A 21,017-nucleotide genomic window follows, 5' to 3' on the forward strand; every position below is an offset into this window, starting at 1 on the left:
GACAGTTTTGTTGTTCCCCTTCTTGTTCTTAATTTCTATTCTTATTTTGCTTTTCCTTTTCTATCTGTCCTTTGTTGTCTGGTATTAATTGTCACTAAACCTGTGACACGTGGGCTATTTTTTTTGTTTTATTTCTGTAATTAACTTATTATATGTATATTTAACGATAAAGCCCTGATGAAGCAACATACAAAAGCAAGATGTCACGAAACACGTGTTGTCTGATGTTTCCTACTTTTACTCTAATGACTAATGTTGGAAACTCTTACCCTAATCATTTAAACATACAGATATAGATTTACAGATTTATCTCTGCTGCAACTCGTTCAAGGAGTCTAGTAGGAAAACGATTGCCTTGTTTTTCCTGAAAAATTATGTTTTAAACCTGATCATTCTCACTGGCCTATATAGGTCACTCGCAAATCTGGAGACTTTTAAAACTCTTCTGCCACTTTTATAGGCACCATGCACTTTGTATAGCTGTCTGTCTCTAAGCCCCTATTTCTGTCTGAGTTTTCTGGCATTGTTTAAAGGCACCGTGAACCTTATAAAGAAATAAAGAAAAATGAATGATTATTGTTATATTGTGTCTAATCAAGGACAATGAACTTTAAATGAATTCACCCGGATGGCCGTTGATTTGATGTGTCCTCATGAATTTCAAATATGTTAAGCTGTTTTCTCTTGGGCCCTTTAGTCAAAAGCACTATGCACTTTATAAAGAAAAGACATTGTTTACTCATAGGATAAGGTGTCATGTTTTGTAACATTTTTTAACATAACTGATGCATAATTGAATTGATGTTTTTAAAAAAAATATGTTAAACTGCTTGCTCTCCTATTTTCTGTAGTGTCTTTTTATCTGTGACTTATGTTTTACAAAAACCGAATAAAGTTTTATTTTTTTAAATATACAGTAAATAAACTCTGCATATTAAGTCAATACTCTATAAAAATGCAACTCCTTCCTTATACTTATGAAATTATACAATTTATTAGCTGAAACTGATTTTCCTATTTTGCATGCACACTAATTATGACCAGATGTGATATTGAGGGAAACATCTCATTATTGTGATTGTTCCTCTTCCAGTGTCACATCCTCTTCTTCAAACTAAAATGTTACAGATTCAGTGCTCGGAAGTTTTTATCGGATTACAGCGCACTCATAATCCATGTCCCTCTATGTCTTCAGCATACACATCTGGCCCACCAAACCCCACTCTCAAGGCTACTGCCCTTAGATAATGAAAGAGCATGCAGAGGTCATGGACGTCTGTACTGTTTGACACCCCAGGACATCACAACGTTAACTCCTTGTCCTACCCTTATCTCCACACAGTTTCCTTTTAGCTTCTGTGGGGTTGGGGTAAATACAAGGACTGGAGGCTACAGAAAGTAAATCTTGCTATTTGTCATTTTTATATTTTTTCAGTTTTATATAGCACCACCATGGCTTGATAGCTTTAGAGTGCTTTACAAAAGAACCAGAGTAGTTACACATATTTTAGGCACTGAGAGGGGAAGTGATTTTCACGGAATCAAAGGACGTTTAGCTAATATCAAGTTCTGAAACTCATTCCCTAGTTTCAATGTCTTCAGTTCTAGCCATTAGGCCACATCTTCTTAAAAGTCATAATCTTCCTGTCTCATGATGTCAAGAATAGCAAGGGTGTCAATGGTACCAAATGGCAAGGCAGGGATAACACATGGTACCACAGGCTATTTCTAATTGGCAACTGTACCTTTGCTTTATGTGTTTTTCTTGTGGATGCTAAAACCTGTGTTTGAATAGCTTGGCCATTTTCTTTCTGTTTTGCTGCTTCTTAGGTATTGTTAGATTCTTGTTAGTTAATATCATGAGAACGTGTAGATCTGACATGGGACCCATCAATGTATGAGAAGTGAAAAACAAACACCCACATCTGCCTCGCCTTCTGCGATCCACCAGTCAAACCTATGTGCCATAAATCACGTTACAAAGTTGCAGACACTTACTGTACTTTATTTAAGAGGGAGTAGATTGTGCTCCTCCATGTCAATGCAGTGTTGCTTGACTTTCGGTGGCGGGTCTCAGATATTTTTAATGCAGAATGACGATTCTCCAATTATCATACAGAGAGAATCTTGATTTCATTAAAGACAACGGAGGCTAACATTATGCAATATGCTTTTATTGCTGCCCCAACTGCAGCCCTTTAAAGAACACATAACATCATGAATGCATTACATCATGAATAACAAAGTTCCAAATAATAGTATGTAGCGCCATAGCAACAAGTCAACATCCTCTTAGAGCTGCGACAGACAATCTTAAATGTATAGATGAGGCGACGTATTTGACAAAGATGAAGAATCTGAAAGAAAAGAAAAATCAAGTTGGTAGTTCCGTTACAAACGGATTAAAAGCCTGTAAACAAGGGAGGAAAAAGTAAGGAGTTAAAAATGAATATAAGATACATAAAATATTTTAATCTGAAACCTGTAAAGAATGTTAGAACATAAGAACAAATGCAAATTTAATAAAATGCTTAAAAAAACAAATAATTAGACTTACACCAGGGTGTAGTGGGTGGGATAATGTTAGCCTTTGGTGTCTTTAATGAAATCAAGATTCTCCATGTATGATAATTGGAGAATCGTCATTTCATTACAAGTCCGAAGGCTACCATTATGCATGTTTAAAGCTTTTTAATGCTGAATTGCTCACATGTTCCACAGGTTTAAGGTAAAATTGAGAAAAAGTGGAAACATTTGACCAGTCAGCAGTTTTTAAGATATCAGTAAGTGAACCTCCAGCCCTGAACACTTTTCTGGCCATAGCTCCACAAGAAGAGTGAGCCCCAAACTTAAATAAATCTATTTCTGCTCTGACATTATAAACTTGACCCATCTAGCAATGGTAGCTGTGGAAACTGCTTTGAAAGGTTTTACAAATGTAAAAGCTGTTTTTCATCAATAGGTCTAAGAGTTTGCATTAAGTTATCATAAGATTTCATGCAGTCAACTACACATAATTTCTTAAAATCTTGGAAACAGGGATAAAAGATGTTTTCCGTTATAGTTTTAGTTCTTTTCCAAATTTCAAAATGTACTCCGTCTGGGGAATAAAATCTATTAGATATATCTAAAGCCTTAGCGTCTGAAACCCTTTTCAATGATATTAAACAGAGTAAGGTTGCGAGTTTAGTAGTTAGTGGTTTTCTTGAAAGGGAATTATTATCTGGCCATGAAGAAAACACGAGGTTAACATTCCATAAGGAATCATACCTTGTCTTGGGGGGACGTTTGAGTCTAATTCCCTTCATTACTCTACAGATCAAGTGATCTGAACCAATTGAACAGTCATTAATTAAGGAATGTCCAGCAGATATACACGATCTATAACAGTTGAGTGTTCTATAGCATATACCTGATTTAAATAAACCAGCAAGGAAGTTTGCCTAATCCACTATAGGAGCTTCCACGTGATCCAGATCCCGTTCTAGGCACCAAGTACAACATTTTTTCAAAACTCTGATGTATCTTCTCCTTGTGCCTGGTGCCCAAGACTCATCCAGAAGGTCTTTAGCCTCTCCTGAAAGGCCTGAGTATCTCTTGGATTTCCTGATAACTTCCAGGCAAGAAGGTTCATGTTGCCTTCTAGGAAGAGAGGATGTTCTTGTCCATCCTGTCCTTGAAGAAGACTACTGTTCCCGGGGATAAAATGTGGAACATCCATTACTAGTTCCATCGCTACCGGGAACCAAATTTGTGAATTCCAAAAGGGAGCAACTAGGACTATCTTGCACTATTCTGACTTTTAGGAGAACTCTCTGAATTAGGGCAAAGGGGGAAGAGGAATAACAATTCAGAATGTTCCAAGATTGGGCTAGGGCATCCACTGCTTGTGCGTTGGGATCTGGTCTCCAACTGTAATAAGTTTCGATCTGAAAAGTAAGTCTGCTGGCAAACAGGTCTACCTGTAAAAGACCCTATAGGTTCTGGATATTTCTGCAGACAAAAGGATTCCGTTTTCAATTGCTCGAGTCTTTCAGGAACCTTGAGTTCCAATCGGCTCTTGCATTCTGATGACCAGGGATAAAATCTGCTTTTAAAATGATTTTTTGGCTCCAACAGACGCATCAAATCCTTTGAGCAAGATCCGCAAGGATCTTTGATCTTGCAACCCCCAAGCAGATGATATAAGAAACTGCTGTGAAGTTGTCTAATTTGATCAGAACAACACTGTTCCTCAGGGTGGCTTTGAAACTCATAAGAGCGTTTAAGGAAGCTAACATCTCCAAACAGTTTATGTGGAGAGGGAGTTCTTCTCTGGACCACTTCCCGCCTGTTTCTAACGAACCCATCCTGGCACCCCATCCTAGATTGCTCGCGTCTGATTCCACCGTATGCTCGGGGGTGTTCATGAAGATTGACTTTCCATTCCAGCTGTCTAGGTTGTTCCACCACAAAAGAAGATCTTCTTGAGCCTCCTCTGAAAGAGGGAGTGTATCTGAATTCAATAGCCCCATCCTTAACCCTAGGGATTTCAGTCTTTGTAGGGCTCTGTAATGTAATGGGCCTGGTGAAACTGCTTGAATAGAAGAGGATAGGAGCCCAACTATTCTGGCTAAGTCGCGTAAGCTGACTATCTTCTTCAACATAATGTAAGAAACTTCTTTCTTTAATTTGGAGAGTTTCTTGGAAGGGAGTTGTATTTGGCTTGTAGTTGTATCCACCTGGAATCCCAAGAATTCTAAATTCTGAGAAGGTGTCATAATAGATTTTTCTATATTGATGATGAAGCACAAACTCTCCAAGAGATCTATTGTCCATTTCATGTGTTTCAATAAGTCTTCCTGATTTTGCGACATCAGCAGGATATCGTCTAGATATATTATTAAACGGACTCCCTTTCTTCTTAAGGTTGCGACTACTGGTCTACACATCTTGGCGAAACACCAAGGTTCTGAGGAGAGTCCAAAAGGAAGACTTTGAAACTGGTACGTTATACCTTTCCAGGAGAGTCTTAGAAACCTCTGAGAGTCTTTGTGCATTGGAATTGTGAAATAGGCGTCCTCTAGGTCCAGTTTCACAAGCCAGTCCTTCTCTTGTAGGATGTCTCTTAGGGGGTGAATACCCTCCATTTTGAAGTGTCTGTAAACGAGGAAAGAATGCAGGTCTTTTAAGTTTATAACTGGTCGCCAACCCTTGTCTTTCTTTTTTACTAAGAAAATCGTGCTAAAAAAACCCTGTTTTGAGTCTGACACCCTGCAAATAGCATTCTTTAACATCTGACTCACTTCCGTGTCTACTAGGGTGGACAGCACCCTCCACGCACTCAACGCCGGACGATCACGCACCTGCTGCCTGGCCGCCCCAAAGCGCACCCAAGGGCCCTTATCCTGCCGGAACTGCAACTTCACCAGCATCCGGCCCACCAACCCACGGACCAGGAAAGAACCCAACTACCTCAGATTCATCCTCCTCAACACCCGCTCCACCCGCAAACACGCCTTTGAACTCTGGGACTTACTTGACTCAACTTCCCCAGATGTCGCCTTCCTGACGGAGACCTGGCTGAACCCCTCCTCGGCTGACGACTGCGCCAACACCCTCGCCTCGTTCAAGAAACCCTCCAACAGTCGCACCAGCAAGAAAGCCAGCTGGTTCACTGAAGACCTCCAGGCCTCCAAGCAAACCTGCCAAAAGCTGGAGAAGAACTGGCTCTGTGAATGAACACCAGACAGCTACGCAGCCCACAAGAACGCCACCCGCAGACACCATCACCTCATCAGATCCATCAAAAGGGCCTTCTTCAAAGACGGCCTAGAAAACAACGCACACAACAGCAAAGAGCTCTTCAACATCGTGAAGGAACTCTCCAATCCCAGCTCCAACACCAACGACATCCAACCTTCGCAAGACCTGTGCGACTCACTGGCCACCTTCTTCCATCGCAAGATCACAGACATCCACGACAGCTTCAATGCCACGACCGTCCAGCCAACCACTGAAACCTCCGCCCCCACGACCACCATCCGCACCAACCGCCTGCTCTACTGGACCAACATCAACAATGACGACACCATCAGTATCATGAACACCATCCACTCCGGATCTCAATCAGACCCATGCCCACACCACATCTTCAACAAAGCCAGCACCGCCATCGCACCCCATCTCTGGAAAGCCATCAACATCTCCTTCGAGACAGCAAACACCCCGGAGAGCTGGAAGCATGCCGAGATCAACGCCTTACTCAAGAAACCCAAGGCCGACCCCCAAGGACTCAAGAACTTCCGGCCCATCTCCCTGCTCCCGTTCCCGGCGAAGGTCATCGAGAAGACTGTGAACAAACAACTGACCTGCTACCTCGAGGAGAACAGCATCCTGGACCCGTCCCAGCCCGGGTTCCGCAGCAACCACAGCCCGAAACTGCCCTCATCGCCGCCACCAATAACATCAGGACCCTGCTAGACCATGGAGAAACTGCGGCCCTCATCCTCCTGAACCTGTCAGCCGCCTTCGACACGGTCTGCCACCTCACACTACGAACACGCCTCCACGACGCTGGGATCCAAGAGAAGGCCATGGACTGGACCACCTCCTTCCTCTCCGGCAGAACACAGAGCATCCACCTCCCCCCCTTTCGCTCCGAAGCCACCGAGATCATCTGCAGCGTACCCCAGGGCTCATCCCTCAGCCCAACGCTGTTCAACATCTACATGGCACCACTCGCCCACGTCGCCTGACTGCACGACCTCAACATCATCTCCTACGCAGATGACACCCATCTGATCCTCTCCCTCACCAAGGACCCCCACACCGCCAAAACCAACCTCCACGAAAGAATGAAGGCCGTCGCCGAATGGATGAGGAACAGCCGACTGAAGCTGAACTCGGACAAGACGGAGGTCCTCATCTTGGGATCCACCCTGTCGGCCTGGGATGACTCCTGGTGATCGACCGCACTGGGAACAGCTCCAACACTCAACGACCACGCACGCAACCTAGGAGTCATCCTCGACTCCACCCTCTCCTTGACTAAGCAGGTCAACGCCGTCTCTTCCTCCTGCTTCAACACCCTCCGCATGCTCCGCAAGATCTACAAGTGGATCCCCACCGAAACGAGAAGAACGGTCACCCAGGCCCTCGTCATCAGCAGGTTGGACTACGGAAACGCCCTCTATGCAGGAGCCTCGGCCAAACTCCTGAAACGGCTTCAACGCATCCAGAACGCCTCTGCACGCCTGATTCTCGGCATCCCTCGCCGCAGCCACATCACACCCCACCTGAGAGACCTGCACTGCCTCCCCGTCTACAAGAGGATAACTTTCAAGCTCCTCACCCACGCACACAAGGCACTCCACAACACCGGACCAGCGTACCTCAACAGACAACTCAGCTTCTACACCCCCACCCGTCAGCTCCGCTCCGCTCCGCCGACCTTTGCCCTCGCCACAGTCCCCTGCATCCGAAGAGTGACCTCCGGCAGCAGATCGTTCTCCCACCTCGCCGCCAAGACCTGGACCACCCTCCCCATCCACCTACGGCAGACCCAAGACCCACTGACCTTCAGAAGACTCCTCAAGACCTGGCTTTTTGAGCAGTAACAGAATTCCCCACCCCCTTCGAATGGTATTATTTGGCTGCCCAGATGCAATGGCTCACGCAGGCAGTGGCGAGGGAGTTTAGGGGCCCCGAAGACCCACGGGGCAGGGTGATCCCGCGACACGTCCTTTCTTTTATTGTCTTCCAGCAGCGGCTGGAGCTGTCGCAACTGACGCTTGAGGAACGAACGCTCCGGTTGTGTTGGAACCGCAGCCTGCGGAGGGTCGGCACTGTTCACCCCTACGCCCCGGAGATCCCTTTGGGGATGTGCACGGCCCTCCCTCACGGCGGAGATTGGTCGGGGCTGGCACAGTGGGAAGACCTAGGGATACAGATGGTGGGGGACTTATACCTCAACGGAGTGCTTCAGCCATTCCAGGAACTGCAGGACTCCTTCGGGATCCCGAGGGGAGACTATCTACTCCACGCGGCCCTGGTGGCAGCTCTACAAAAACACTGGAATTCGGGACTCTCTGAACCGCAGACCGCTGCCGGCTGTCAGTATGTGGTCATGGCGGCGGGCACAAACAAGGCCATTACGTGCCTATATCGGAGAATGGCGACGGAACATCTAGCCCCTTTGAGTGCACTGAAGGTTAAATGGGAACGGGACGTCGGGAAGCCCATTCCGGACTTGACGTGGCCCACATTGCAGAGACGGGCCTGGAAGAGCACGCGTAACGCCAGGTTTCAATTGGTGCAATACTTCATCTTGCATAGGACATATCTGACACCAGCTAAACTATTTCAATATTTTGGGGGTCCCACTCCGCAGTGCCCTCGCTGTGGGGAGGAGGGAGCTGACTTTAAGCACATGTTCTGGTCCTGTGGCGTTCTGAGCTGCTACTGGGGGGGAGGTCATTGATTGCTTGACCCAGGTGACGGGGCGGGAACTGGGGGTGGAAATGGGAGTTTGTTTGCTGCCATGGTTTCCCCACACACTGCGCTCGAAAGTCACGAGCAAGTTTTGCGACTTAGGGCTGGTAATGGCTAAAAGAGAAATTACCCTGCACTGGAAAACGAGAACTGGTCCCAGCTTTGCGAGGTGGAGAGCTGCCTTTACAAAATGGGCGGGTAGCGAGAGTACGCTTCGGTTGCAGTTAGCGCTGCGGAGCAACGATGACAAGGCGTTAGCCATTGCACATGCATGGGAGGCACTAGTGGCTGACCTCCGGGGGTGGGGCACAGATGCGGAGGGGGGTACTGAAGCGCTGGAGCCACAGGCAGCGGCGTAGCGGCGGAGAGGCAGCTGATGGATCGCGCTTGAGGGTGGGGGGGCTTCCTTCTCCGCTCTGCTTGGCACCTGACCATGGGGGTGGGGAATGGCCCACGGTCGCGCCAACGGCTAACTACGCGATCGACTTATCCCGGTACCTGTGACTCTGGTACACTGACATGTGGGTGGGGGGAGGGATTGTCTGCATTGGGGAATGTTGGGGACAGTGCGCTGATAGTTGAAAGTGGTCTCTACTGTGTTATGCACTGGTGTTTATTACTGGAAGAAGACCGCGGACATGTTGATCACTACATTTGGCAACTGTACCTGTGTTATACAATAAAAATTGTTTTTGCAAAAAAACCAAAACAGAATTCCCCACCCCCCAGAGCCTTAAGACCCTCACGGGTAAGTGGTGCACTTTACAAATGCTATGATTGATTGATTGATTGATTGATGGTTCCTGATTCAAAATTAACTCTCTGGGTTGATGCGATTGGAAGGGTGTTGAGATAAAATTTCTTTTGAACACGTTTACGGTTTCTAGTACCCAAGGATCGTTCGTTATTCCAAACCAATTGTGATAAAAAAAGTCGGAGTCTTCCCCCTACCTTTATATGGGAAAAAAAGAGGGTTTGGGGATCTTACCTTGTTCTCCAAAGCTTTGAGTTTGGTTTCTGCCACCACCACGGGTACGGGAGTTTCTTCCTCTTTATGGAAAGAAAGAGGAATTATGACCTCCGAAGGGTCTTCCATATCCATGTAGGTTTTGGTAATACGGGGACCTGTATTGCCCGCAGCTGGCAGCCAGTCCCCTCCTGCCAGCCCGTCCAAAAGCTCTGTTGCCTCCGAACATCCTTCTCATATTGAATTGTGCCTTACTAAAGGCCAAAAAGGTGGCAACATATTTCCCTAGTAGTTTAACGAAATGTTCGCCAAATAGCAGGCATTTGGGTCACCTTGGACTTCTTTAGGTGTTAGGTCCCCCAACTTGGGATTGATTCTCCTAAGAATTGCTCTTCTACGTTCTGAAGTTAGGCCTGTGTTAGCATTACCAAGTAAGCATAATGTGCGTTGGCTTCAGCCCCTCAATAAATCTACATCTACTGGGGTGTCATTCAGAGATGCCTCCTCTGCCAAATCCAGTATTTTGGCTAAAGGGCCAAGACTGTCGAGTACCTTATCTTGGCACTGTTTGAGACAGCGTTTGAGACCTTTTCTAGGGTCTTGACCTGCTTTGAAGAGAAAGGTTATGAGTTCAGGATCCAGGTTAGGAGTTAAGGCACATTTATTCTCTAGAAAAGGCCTAGGACATTCAGCTCTCATGAGGTTTCTGGTTTCACTTTCAAGGGGTTTACAGATCCAGAACTTGATGAAATTGGATACGTGGTCCATTGGCCACCATTCAGATCCCCTTGGGTGAGTAATACGAGTAGGGTTAAACATCTCTACTCGAGGGGTCTTTAATTGTATTACTCTTAGATGAGAAGACTAGATCCTCGTCAAGGAGGTCAATGTCCAAGGTCTCAAATGGGTCAAAAATATATTCGTCCTCGTCCCCATCAAAACTACTTGTACAGGGGAAATCAAAGTTATCAGTATGTAGACTGAGGTCATTTGTGCCAGAAAGGTCACTATGTTTTCTTGTGTCGTGAGGGGCACCTCTATTTGTTGCGCCAATAAGGCTTCTCTTTCTAGTTGTGTTGCTTTGGGCACCTGGCCTGAGAGTAAATCCATCTCTTGTAGCGCTCATTCACATCACTGATGTTACACAATAAGTCCATTAATAATATGTCTATTTTAGAAAACACCTATTTAACGGTGGTGACCTAATATGGCAGTGTAACATTACTAAATTCTTTTTGCATTACATGAAAAATTATTAGTTAATCTAATCAGGATATACTGTTTCAAAACAAAGGACACCACAAACTCTCATGATTTAATAGTCCCCTAGTGGATGCTGCAAAGAGAAATGCATTGAAAAATAATATGGAGAAGAACCATAAGAGATATAAAAATTAGCAGTTAATTTCACATGTTTTAAATGCTGTAGCCCATGTATATATAATGAACTATGTTGTTGGCTTAAATTATTACTTATTGTTAATACATTTTGGTTTATTAGCTTTTGCAGGGTACTATCACTCGTGCAAAGCATACAAGTGACTGTGTTTTTTCAAACACATAATTTTTCAGATATTCACAGTAAAGTAACATGGTTACAACTTCTTTAAAAATATGTTTGTGTTTCGTTCATTTTTATTTAATTAGTTGAGTGTGCTTTCCAAGGGAAATATCCTTTTTAACAAAGGTTTTCCAATGTGAAACCTTAACAAAACCGCCACCACGACAGAGTGATTGCTACACCAGCCTTTGCTCCGAATCTGTTCCTACTATGAATCGCATTACGTCCTATGACACTACAATGAAATTTATCGTTATAGTTTACAATGCCAGTCTTTACCACAGAATGTATGTTTTTTTTGGGGGGGGGGGAAGTTTTTTATAGCGCAAACTGGATCCAAAGGTATCAGAGCGCTCTTCATATGAGCACCAGTTGCATTACAGACGGACACATTCATTTGTTTTGTTGTTGTTTGGTTAGGCATGGGAAGATTAAGTGATTTACCCAGAATCACAGAATGTTGAGAGTCCCTGCCAAGACTCGACACCAGTTCCCCAGCTTCGAGGCCGACTGCCCTAGCCGTTCGCCCACCTCCTCTCCCCTATGCACTCAGGTGAGAAATTAATATGTAGTTTATAATTATCTGTTAATTTTACAAACATATGTATTTTTAAGATGCAGGGGTAATATATTACTCAATTACTTTTAATAATTGTGAAATATAGGGCTGGATTAGGATGCTGGTCGGAATATCGCCCGACCGGCACCGTGGAGGAAGCAGAACCGCTTTGGCGGACCCGCTGTCCGCATTACGATGCGACCGCCTTCACGACGGTCGCAATGTGTATATTTAGTATCGCGGCATGTGCTACGGGCTGCAGCACACGCTGCAATACAAAATATACACTTTCAAAACATTCCTGCACCATGTGCAGGCACCATGCAGTGCTACCACATGGTCCAGGGATGTTTAGGAGGGCACCATATGTGCCCCTCAGGCCCATAGCTGAGGGCCAGGGGGTAAAGAGGCCCTGCTAGGGGCCCCCAAAGTCACTTTCTGCCTGCCTTTTCATGGAGGGTGAACAGCCATGAAAGGGCAGGTGGTAAGGGAAATTGTAATCCCCACGGCGGTGCCTGAGCAGACATCGCCCTCATTGCAGGGAATGGAAGTCCGACCGCCGCACTGATGGGATCCTTGATCCTGTCGAACCGGCAGTCTTTCCCCCTGACAGCCGAGCTCCAACCGCCTGCCTTCTAATGCTAACTTTTAGGAGTGGGATGCAAGGGAAACGGGGTTTTTGATGGGGGTGTATATTAATACTCAGGTTTTATTTTTAATACCAGAGTATTAATTTGTTGTTCATTTCTTTAAAGTAATTTGCAATATTAATTGATTATTAATGATAACTTTTAAATTAGGAAACCTAGCTTTTAGTGATGGGATGCATGGAAAATAGTGGCTTTGGGTAGGGTAGAGTATGAATACTCAGAAATTCATTTAATACCTTAGAATGAATTGGCAGTTAATTATACAAAAAAAGTTTGATGTATTAATTAAATTCATAATACTTTAATTAAAATAAGGCCATTTACTTTTATTGGGCCGGATGCAAGGGAAATAGGGGTATTGGGTGGAGGAGTGTATTAATACTCGGGCACTCATTTCAATACCAGATTAATAATTTGGAGTTCATTTCTTTAGAAAACTCATTAATAAAATTATTAATTATTATAGAATTTATTACATAAAGGAAACTAGCTTTTAGGGACAGGATGGAAGGAAAATAGTGGTTTGGTTAGGGAAGTTTTTTAAGACTCAGGTAATAAAGACTTGAGTATTAACTAGGCACTAATTTAAAAAACAAATATTAACTAATTAATGGTAAATTATTTAAATTATGGACACTTACTTTTAGGGGCGGGATGCAAGAAAATAGGGGTTTTGGGTGGGGAAGTGTTTTAATACATAGATATCAATTTTAAGACCTGAGTATTAACTCGTAATTAATTCTTTTTTAATTTAAAATATTAATTCATTATTAGTCAATTATTTAAAGTAAGGACACTAATGTTTAGGGATGTGATGCAAGAAAAATGGGTGGGGAAGTGTTTTAATACTTAGCCATTAATTTTAAGACCTGAGTATTAACTCGTAGTTAATTGAAAAAAAAAATATGAATTAATTATTAGTCAATTATTTAAATTAAGGACACTAAAATGTAGGTACGGGTTGCAAGAAAAATAGGGTTTTTGGGTGGGGAAGTGTTTTTATTGCTCAGGTATTAATTTTCATACCGCAGTATTGATGAGAGATGTTTACATATTTGTAACACTGATGTTTATTTAAATAAAGCACACTCAAACAACTTTATAAAACATTTTGTTAAAAAAAACTTTTTAACATGTATTTTTAAATAAGCAAAAACATTTACAGTAGTGCAACAAGTTAGACAGAAAAGAAAAGTTAAATATTTATTTACAAATTTTAACAAATGCTCTCAAATGGAGTTATTGAATTACGTTTTTAAAAAATATCTCAAATTTTATTACATGCCAAAACATATTTTTAACATTTTACACGTATTTTCATTGTTTTGAGTGGAGTAAAATATCCTTTCTCTTTTCCAGCAGCCAGGCCAGACATACGCAGTTGAGCTTCATTTTCTACAGTCAGTAGAGGTCGCAGCGTGTATCAGAAGCAAAAGAAGAGTTTCAGCAGGCAAGAATGTTTGTAAGTAGATATCTTTAGTACATTGGTGATTATTTTTACAGTGAGGTAAAAGTGGGGAGGTACTTAGGGGTCATTACGATGGCGGGCGAACCACCACCAACAGGCCGGCGATGGCGGTCTACCCAGCACCCTGGGCATCAGTCCAAACGCCGGATTACAATATCGGGGGTCAGATAGCAGAGGTTGGGTGGTAGGACCGCCATCTCTGACAGTATCCAAGATCCCTTCGGGGCAACGGTCGGACTCCTATCAAAACAATGGAGGTGGTGCCTGAGCAGGCACCGCCGTAGGGATTAAGATGTTCCTTTCCGACTGCCTTTTCATGGCAGTCCCACCGTCATGAAAAATCAGATGGGAATGGACTTTGGGGGCTCCAAGCAGGCCACTGTCTCCCGTGGGCCACTGCTAAGTGGCCTAGGTGGCACATGTAGTGGCCCCCCACACATTCATGTACAGTGTGCCAGGCACCACATGGTGACGGGCACATGGTGCATAGATGTGCACAAAGTGCCTTTTTCTACTGTCCGTATTAGAAAAAAGCACTTTACAACCTCCTGCACGGTGGTCATATCCTAATAGGGTGGGCAGGACCACTGACTCATTGTCAAATGGTCTCCTGTCCAAAACAATAGTGGTCGGTTGTCTGACTGACCACCATCGTAAGGCCCTCAGCTTGTCGGTGTTTTTAAACTGTATGTTATGTACGTCTTAACCACAAAGTACATTCCCATGCAGGCTGCAGCAGTTTTCCCTCATCAAGAGTTTGCTGTAAGCTCAAAATAGCTTTAATAAATCTTTAGAAACTGTAGAGAGATCAACAGGCAGGAACCCCAAAAAATCCTTAATTTAGTGCAAACAAAACTGCAAATAAAACAATTAAATTGTGGTGTAACATAAAAACAGGCATGCAATGTAGTGGTTAGGTAGGCAGCGTTTGTAGTGTAAGATGTGTGCAACACTGTCCAGATAGACTGAAACCATCATAAACAATAACTGTTGCATTTTGGCCAATAGTCGTTCAGAATTTTTTTTTTTGGGGAACACGTGGGCTCAGGGTACCTGAGAGAGATTGCACAATTCTCATTTCTTGAAAGCGTTGATCCTTCTTTAAAAGGTCCTAGAAATGATATAGGTTGGAGTGATGTTTTCCAATTGCTTTATTAAAGGAATTGTGACCTCCCTCAATTTTTTACAACAAAATGCCTTTGAAAAAGTTGAAAAAGCATCCTTCAATTTGGGTTTCTGGGTACAGTTTGGTAACTGTGTTTAGCATTGCTAATTCCAAGTCAACTATCACTTTTCTAGGACTTTTGCTTATTGTTTTAGCTTTTACTACAGATAAAAAATCTGTGTATGTTGAGGATTGCTTATCAAGGAGTAAACTATTTACTAATGGCACTGTAGTATTATTAATCTAGCGTGAATAGCGTAGATTTGGGTGAATGGACGGGGCGTCGACTTCATCATCCACATTTTACTATTCTCAAGGGGTACCAGGTTATACACTGTGCTAAGAATTGGTAATCTTTTTGGGGGTTTTGGTTGTCATGCCACAGGAAAAGTTCATCACTGAAAGTTAAAGTTAGTTCAGGGTACACATTGTGGATTACTTGCTTTTTTTCTTCTTTGGACCATTCTACAGAGTTTGGGTATGGAGGGCATACTGCTTGTAACATGCATGGGAATATTTTGTGATACCTCCCTCAAAACTGAGCCACAGGGATCATTGAAGGTGGATGCGAGCATTGTTATGTATTGCACATGTTCTCTAACTTCAGTCTTCGTTGCAGGGCAGAGTGGTTATGCTCTGTTGTACTAAGAACAGTCTGCTCCAGAGTAACCCCTCTGCCTGTGCAATGAGAGGAGTGATACTGCACACACCTCCATTAATTCTTGGTTTCAGTTATCTTCTCCTAGCAGTAAAGATAGGCATTGTATTTCAAAAGTCTGTTTCCATGTCTAGATTCTACATACAATGCTCGACGAGAAGATGCCATTTTGTGTAGGCCTTCAAAAGCAAAATAAAAAGAGAAAAGGTGAATTAATTACATTTTAGAGTTTTATTACGGATTAGTTTTTATTTATTTATTTTCCTGTGGAAAGGGAGGAATAATGTAGGTAAATTATTTTGGAAGGATACGTTTTTGAATTCTGAAAACTACAGCTGCCTAGAGGGATAAAAATGCTAATAATTCTTTGCTCAAAAACTCTGAGGTAAATCTTGTGTTTACCTTGGAGGATTCTTGTTTTGAATGATGTTGTGGTTTATTTGATCGTTGATGATCTTTGGTTTGTGGCTTGTTGAAGCAAGGGAGTGATACTTCTTTTGTTTTTTCTTCAGGTTGGTTTAGTTTTTTTGCTGAGACTGTCACTTTTGGGACACTGTTTGCTTCTGTGAGAAAATAAAAAAATACATTTTATTAAAAGTTTATTTTGTATTTTATTTCAGAATTTCATTTAAAACCATGGTCTATGTTCAACACCCTCCCAGAGGTAAGTACCCGGTGGAGTTAAAATAGTAATTGTGTCCCCAGTCACTGTCCAGCATCTGCCCTGAGGTAAGTTCTTAGTGGTGTAACAAAGGAAAATTAGACTCCCAGCTACTGTCCAGCACCTGTCCCGAGGGAGTTAGAATAGTAATTCTGCCCTCAACCAATGTCCAGCTCCTTTCCTGAGGTAAGCCCCAGCGGAGCTAGAATAGTAATTTTGCCTCCAACGACTGTCCAGCACCTGCCCCGAGGGACGTCCCCAGCAGAGTTGGAATAGAAAATTGGGCCCCCAACCACTGTCCAGCACCTGTCCCGAGGGACGCCCCCAGCGGAGTTAGAATAGTAATTGTGCCCTCAACCAATGTCCAGCTCCTTTCCTGAGGTAAGCCCCAGCGGAGCTAGAATAGTAATTTTGCCTCCAACCACTGTCAAGCATCTGCCCCGAGGGACGCCCCCAGCAGAGTTGGAATAGAAAATTAGGCCCCCAACCACTGTCCAGCACCTGCCCTGAGGTAAGCCTCCAGCAGAGTTAGAATAGCAAATTAGCCCCCCAACCGCTGTCCAACACCTGCCCAGAGGGTTGCCCCCAGCAGAGTTAGAATAGAAAATGAGCCCCCAACCACTGTCCAGAACCTGCCCAGATGGACATCCACAGCGGAGGTAGAATAGTAATTTTGCTCCCAACCACTGTCCAGCACCTGCCCGGAGGTAAGCCCCCAGTTGAGTTAGAATAGTAAATTAGGTCCCCAACCACAGTCCAGCACCTGTCATGAGGGACGAGCCCCGCTGAGTTTGAATAGCAAATTAGCCCCCCAACCACTATCCAGCACCTGCCTAGAGGGACGCACCCAGGTCTTTCCCCATTTTTTGAAGGGGAGTTCCCAATTTGGAATTGGAGGCTCTCCCATTCTTAACATTCTGTACCTTGATCTCCAACATGCCTTTTATTTTACTAATGTTTGTATTAATGTTGTGTCCAATATTTATGTGGGCCGCCTGTCTTTTACAAACTACACTTCTGCTACTTCCACCACAAATCAATGCCTTATACCTGCTTAATTCACTAAAGGAATGGCAACTCTCTTTAGTGAATCATACATTATTCAGAAGCACGAGTTGCTGGACCTTCATTCAGCTCCCTGTCCCCCTCTTCTTTCTCAATTACACCTGCTTAAAACATTCCTTTAAATTTAGCACTATATATATTATTAGAATGAATATTATGAGATCTATGTAAGTATTCTATTTTTCCCCGACTGTGGACATTGCAATTCACTTCCATCGCATTCTGTTTTTTAAAAGGTAAATTGCTTTGAAAAATTGTCTGCTTGTGTATTCTCTGTTTTTGTTGTTTCAGACTGTCCATTGTACCATGCTGTGGACGACAGCTCTTTTACTATTAAGAGTCATCGCTTCCCCTGAAAAACAGGATTGCCACTTTTTATGGGGCCCAAACTCAGCAGTTCATTCCATGGGCTACAGTCTGCCAAGAGGCTGAATACTATTGTCATTAAAACTAAGGGGCATATATACACGGAAATGTCGGACTGTGGAGCTGTGCCAAATTCAGCAGCGCTGCGCTTCGACATTTCCAAAATGTAGGGTTGCACTGTATTTACAACAATATGGTGCACCACTGTGTTTTCCCGAGCGCTGGCACTAAAATTAGCTGCCTAGTGCCAAAGCAGGCACCCTTGCACCATAGTGCAGGGGTGCCTGCGTTACAGGGAGTGATTGTTTATGTGCAGGTAGGTGTACCTTCCTGCACATAAACAATCAATATAAGCGATTTGTTACTTCTATGTGTGCTGCGTTTTGCAGCACACATAGATGAGAAAAATCGCCATTATTTATGTAATTGTTGATGTGCAGGAAGGGACATCTTCCAGCACATAAACAGTCATTCAAGGCGTTTTCCTCTTTCTCTGTGTGCTGCAGAATGCCACACATATAGAAAAAGCAAAAACTAGGATTTCTCCTCGTGGTGCCATTCTAATGTGTAAAGGGGCCATATTAACAAGCCTGCGTTAAGCCACTCAAAGTGGTTTAGCGCCGCTTTGTAAATATGAAGAAGGGCATAGAGCCACCAGAACATTGCCAAAAGTGACGTGCTGGTGGCGCTATCCCCTTGTAAATATACCCCCAAGTGCTGTAAACTCCGTTCACAGGCCACAGTTACACTGGCAATAACAATGAGGGCCTAAACCTGGGCAACATTTTAGTGGTTCAGTGCCATTGATAATGGCTTTGTGATAGTTATGACCCTTTAAAGAGTTTTATAAAGAATCTTTGGAACTGGTTGTGGCTTATATTAAGCCCAAGTGCCTTACTAAGGTGAGTGTTTTGTCCAGAAACAAGGAAGCACCCTATATAAAGTCAAACAATGCTCTATCAGTCTTAGGGTGCCACATAAATTATGTAAGTGAGAGGTAGGAAACCCTGTGTAGTTCCAGTGTTTTAGGTGGAGAGCAGCTGCTGGTATTGGGCTTGTCCTATGCTTAAAAAATCTGCTAGTTTTAAGTTTATCATACACCTTATCTGGGTATTTCACTTTTGAATCTAAGTATTTCACTCCTATACTTCATCTCATCATGTAAATGAAGTAATTATGATTGTGATTGTATCTTGGCCCTACAATTTACTAGCATATTTTATTTTATTTAAAAAAATAGTATTATAAAACTTAGTCCATACAGGGGAACAAAAAAACTTGACACATTGGTAAACCTCCACAAATGAGAAACAGAGAACAGGAAATAAGGAGAAAAGACATGATAGAAAGCCATCAATAGAATCAAAATCAACTTAAAGGGAAGCATTGTGGTAATAACATTGGAACTATACTCCATCGTCTTGGCCAGCCAGCGCCCCACTCCAGAGTCTAACTTGATCCCAAATCTTACTCAGCCTCCATCTACGAACATCTTCTGTAACAAAGACATTTCCGAGAAACAAATGGTCACAAATTCCTACCACAAGGGACATGGGTTAGCATTTGAAAGCCATGAGTGTGCCAAAGAGATTGAAAAAATATATAAGCCACCATGTTTTGAGGGAAAACCGGTGAATGGCTCAACATGATCAGTTTTGAATCCCACTCAACTGATAAGTTCAAAATACTGTTAATTTTCCCCAAAACACAAACCCAGTATACACGTAGGACAGGACAAGAGGCAAAGATATGAACTGCATCAGCCCCTTCAGGCCCACAGCGAAAGCAGCAGTCCTCTGCTCTAAGCTTCATGACTCCAAGGAGGTGGGGAGTATAATAGAAATTGTTAAAACATATATGATGACCCTCAATTTGTGACACATTTAGAACACTTTGTGCCAGGAGGTTACTAAGCCTCATATCCTCAACCAGTATCTCTGTGTCCAAAAGTCTGCTCCATTTATCCACCCTCTACTGAAAAGGATCAGCCCATTGATCCTGCACAGCAGAATAGATGAGCTTATACACCAAACTAATGTTACCCTTTACTGTAGCTTTCGTTACCAGAGCCAAAAGAGTATTTTGAGAAAAGTTAATCTCATCTTCATGAAGTCTAGAAATGAAATGTCGAATCTGCAGATACTTTTAGAAACCAATAAGTGGAAGAGAAAACTGTTGCTGCTTATTATAAAAAGGAAAGAAAAACATCACCCTCAAATAATTGACCCAGGGTAAACAGTTCAGCCGCCTCCCAACTCACCCGAAAGCTATGATGGACACAAAGAGGTAAATAAGGGTTAAATCCTAAATGTGTATGTTGATTGATCAAGATAGTGTTCGGAAATACTATTTTAAGAGAACTCCAGATGAGATGGAAAGCCTTTAAAGTCTTAAACTAGGTTCTATTAAAGTAGACTGTATCAGTTATGCCAACACCGAGAACAATCGATTCCCCTAATGGCAGATACTCCTCCCACATTCTCCAACCCATTACCAGACATAGTTGAGAAAAGAATGAGGCAAGAGAATAAAGACGCAAGACAGGGAGAAAGACCCACCTTTCTCTTCAGGCAGCTGAAGAAACTATCTTGCAGTGAGGCTTCCTTTAACTCCAAATAAACGTTTGCCAGCAGGACTCGATCTTATCAAAAAACTCTATAGAAAGAAAAAGAGGGATAAAATGGAAAAATACAAATACCTGGAGAGAATAATCATTTTAATAAGATTACACCGCCCAATTAGGCCCAGATGCAAGGGATTCCATTTACTGAAGACATTGGTTGCATGTTGGTAGAGTGTCCTGTAATTATATCCAATGACCTCCTCCATTCAAACCAACAATTCTACCGCTAGATAAGTAGCCGAATGTACCCATTGCTTATTTTGAGCAGGAGGAATAGTATTAGACAGGACCTGTGTTTTATCAGGATTGAGCTTATATCCTGACATGTAGCCAAATGCCTGTGCAGCCACCTGTTAGACCTGGCATTCTTGGTGTGGTTTCCCCAGACTTTTGCCATCTGACCTCCTGTTTTGCTTACTTCATTTTTGCTGGCTTTAGGATTCTGGGCACTGTATTACTGCTAATGAATGCTAAAGTGCAGGTGCTCTGTAGTCAAAACATGGTAACACTGGCTTATCCACAATCTGCATATTTAATATACTTATAAGTCCCTAGTAAAGTGTACTATAGGTGCCCAGGGCCTGTAAATTAAATGCTACTGGTGGGCCTGTGGCACTGATTGTGCCACCCACTCAGTAGGCCTTCAAACATTGCACAGGCCTACCATTACGGAACCTGTGTGTGCAGTTGTAAACAGTCATTTCTACCTGGCAAGTTAAGCTACTTACCAGACCCAAATCTTTTTTTTACATATCCTGGTAGTGAAATACCCCAACTTTGTTTTTCTGCTACTACAAGGCCT

The 21,017-nt window shown here is 43.2% G+C and overlaps 1 long non-coding RNA gene across 1 annotated transcript; it reads right to left on the bottom strand.

Moving 5' to 3' along the window:
• Positions 1–2,202: 2,202 nt before the first annotated feature.
• Positions 2,203–20,240, bottom strand: LOC146812146 (uncharacterized). The gene is made up of 3 exons (XR_014965875.1): positions 20,151–20,240; positions 15,903–16,063; positions 2,203–2,357 (listed from the first exon to the last, which is right to left on the bottom strand). It is a non-coding gene; the product is annotated as an uncharacterized LOC146812146 (long non-coding RNA).
• Between the last annotated feature and the right edge of the window lie 777 nt (positions 20,241–21,017).

This window comes from Triturus cristatus, chromosome 7 (assembly GCF_964204655.1).
Source record: "Triturus cristatus chromosome 7, aTriCri1.1, whole genome shotgun sequence".
NCBI classification, from domain to species: Eukaryota; Metazoa; Chordata; class Amphibia; order Caudata; family Salamandridae; genus Triturus; species Triturus cristatus.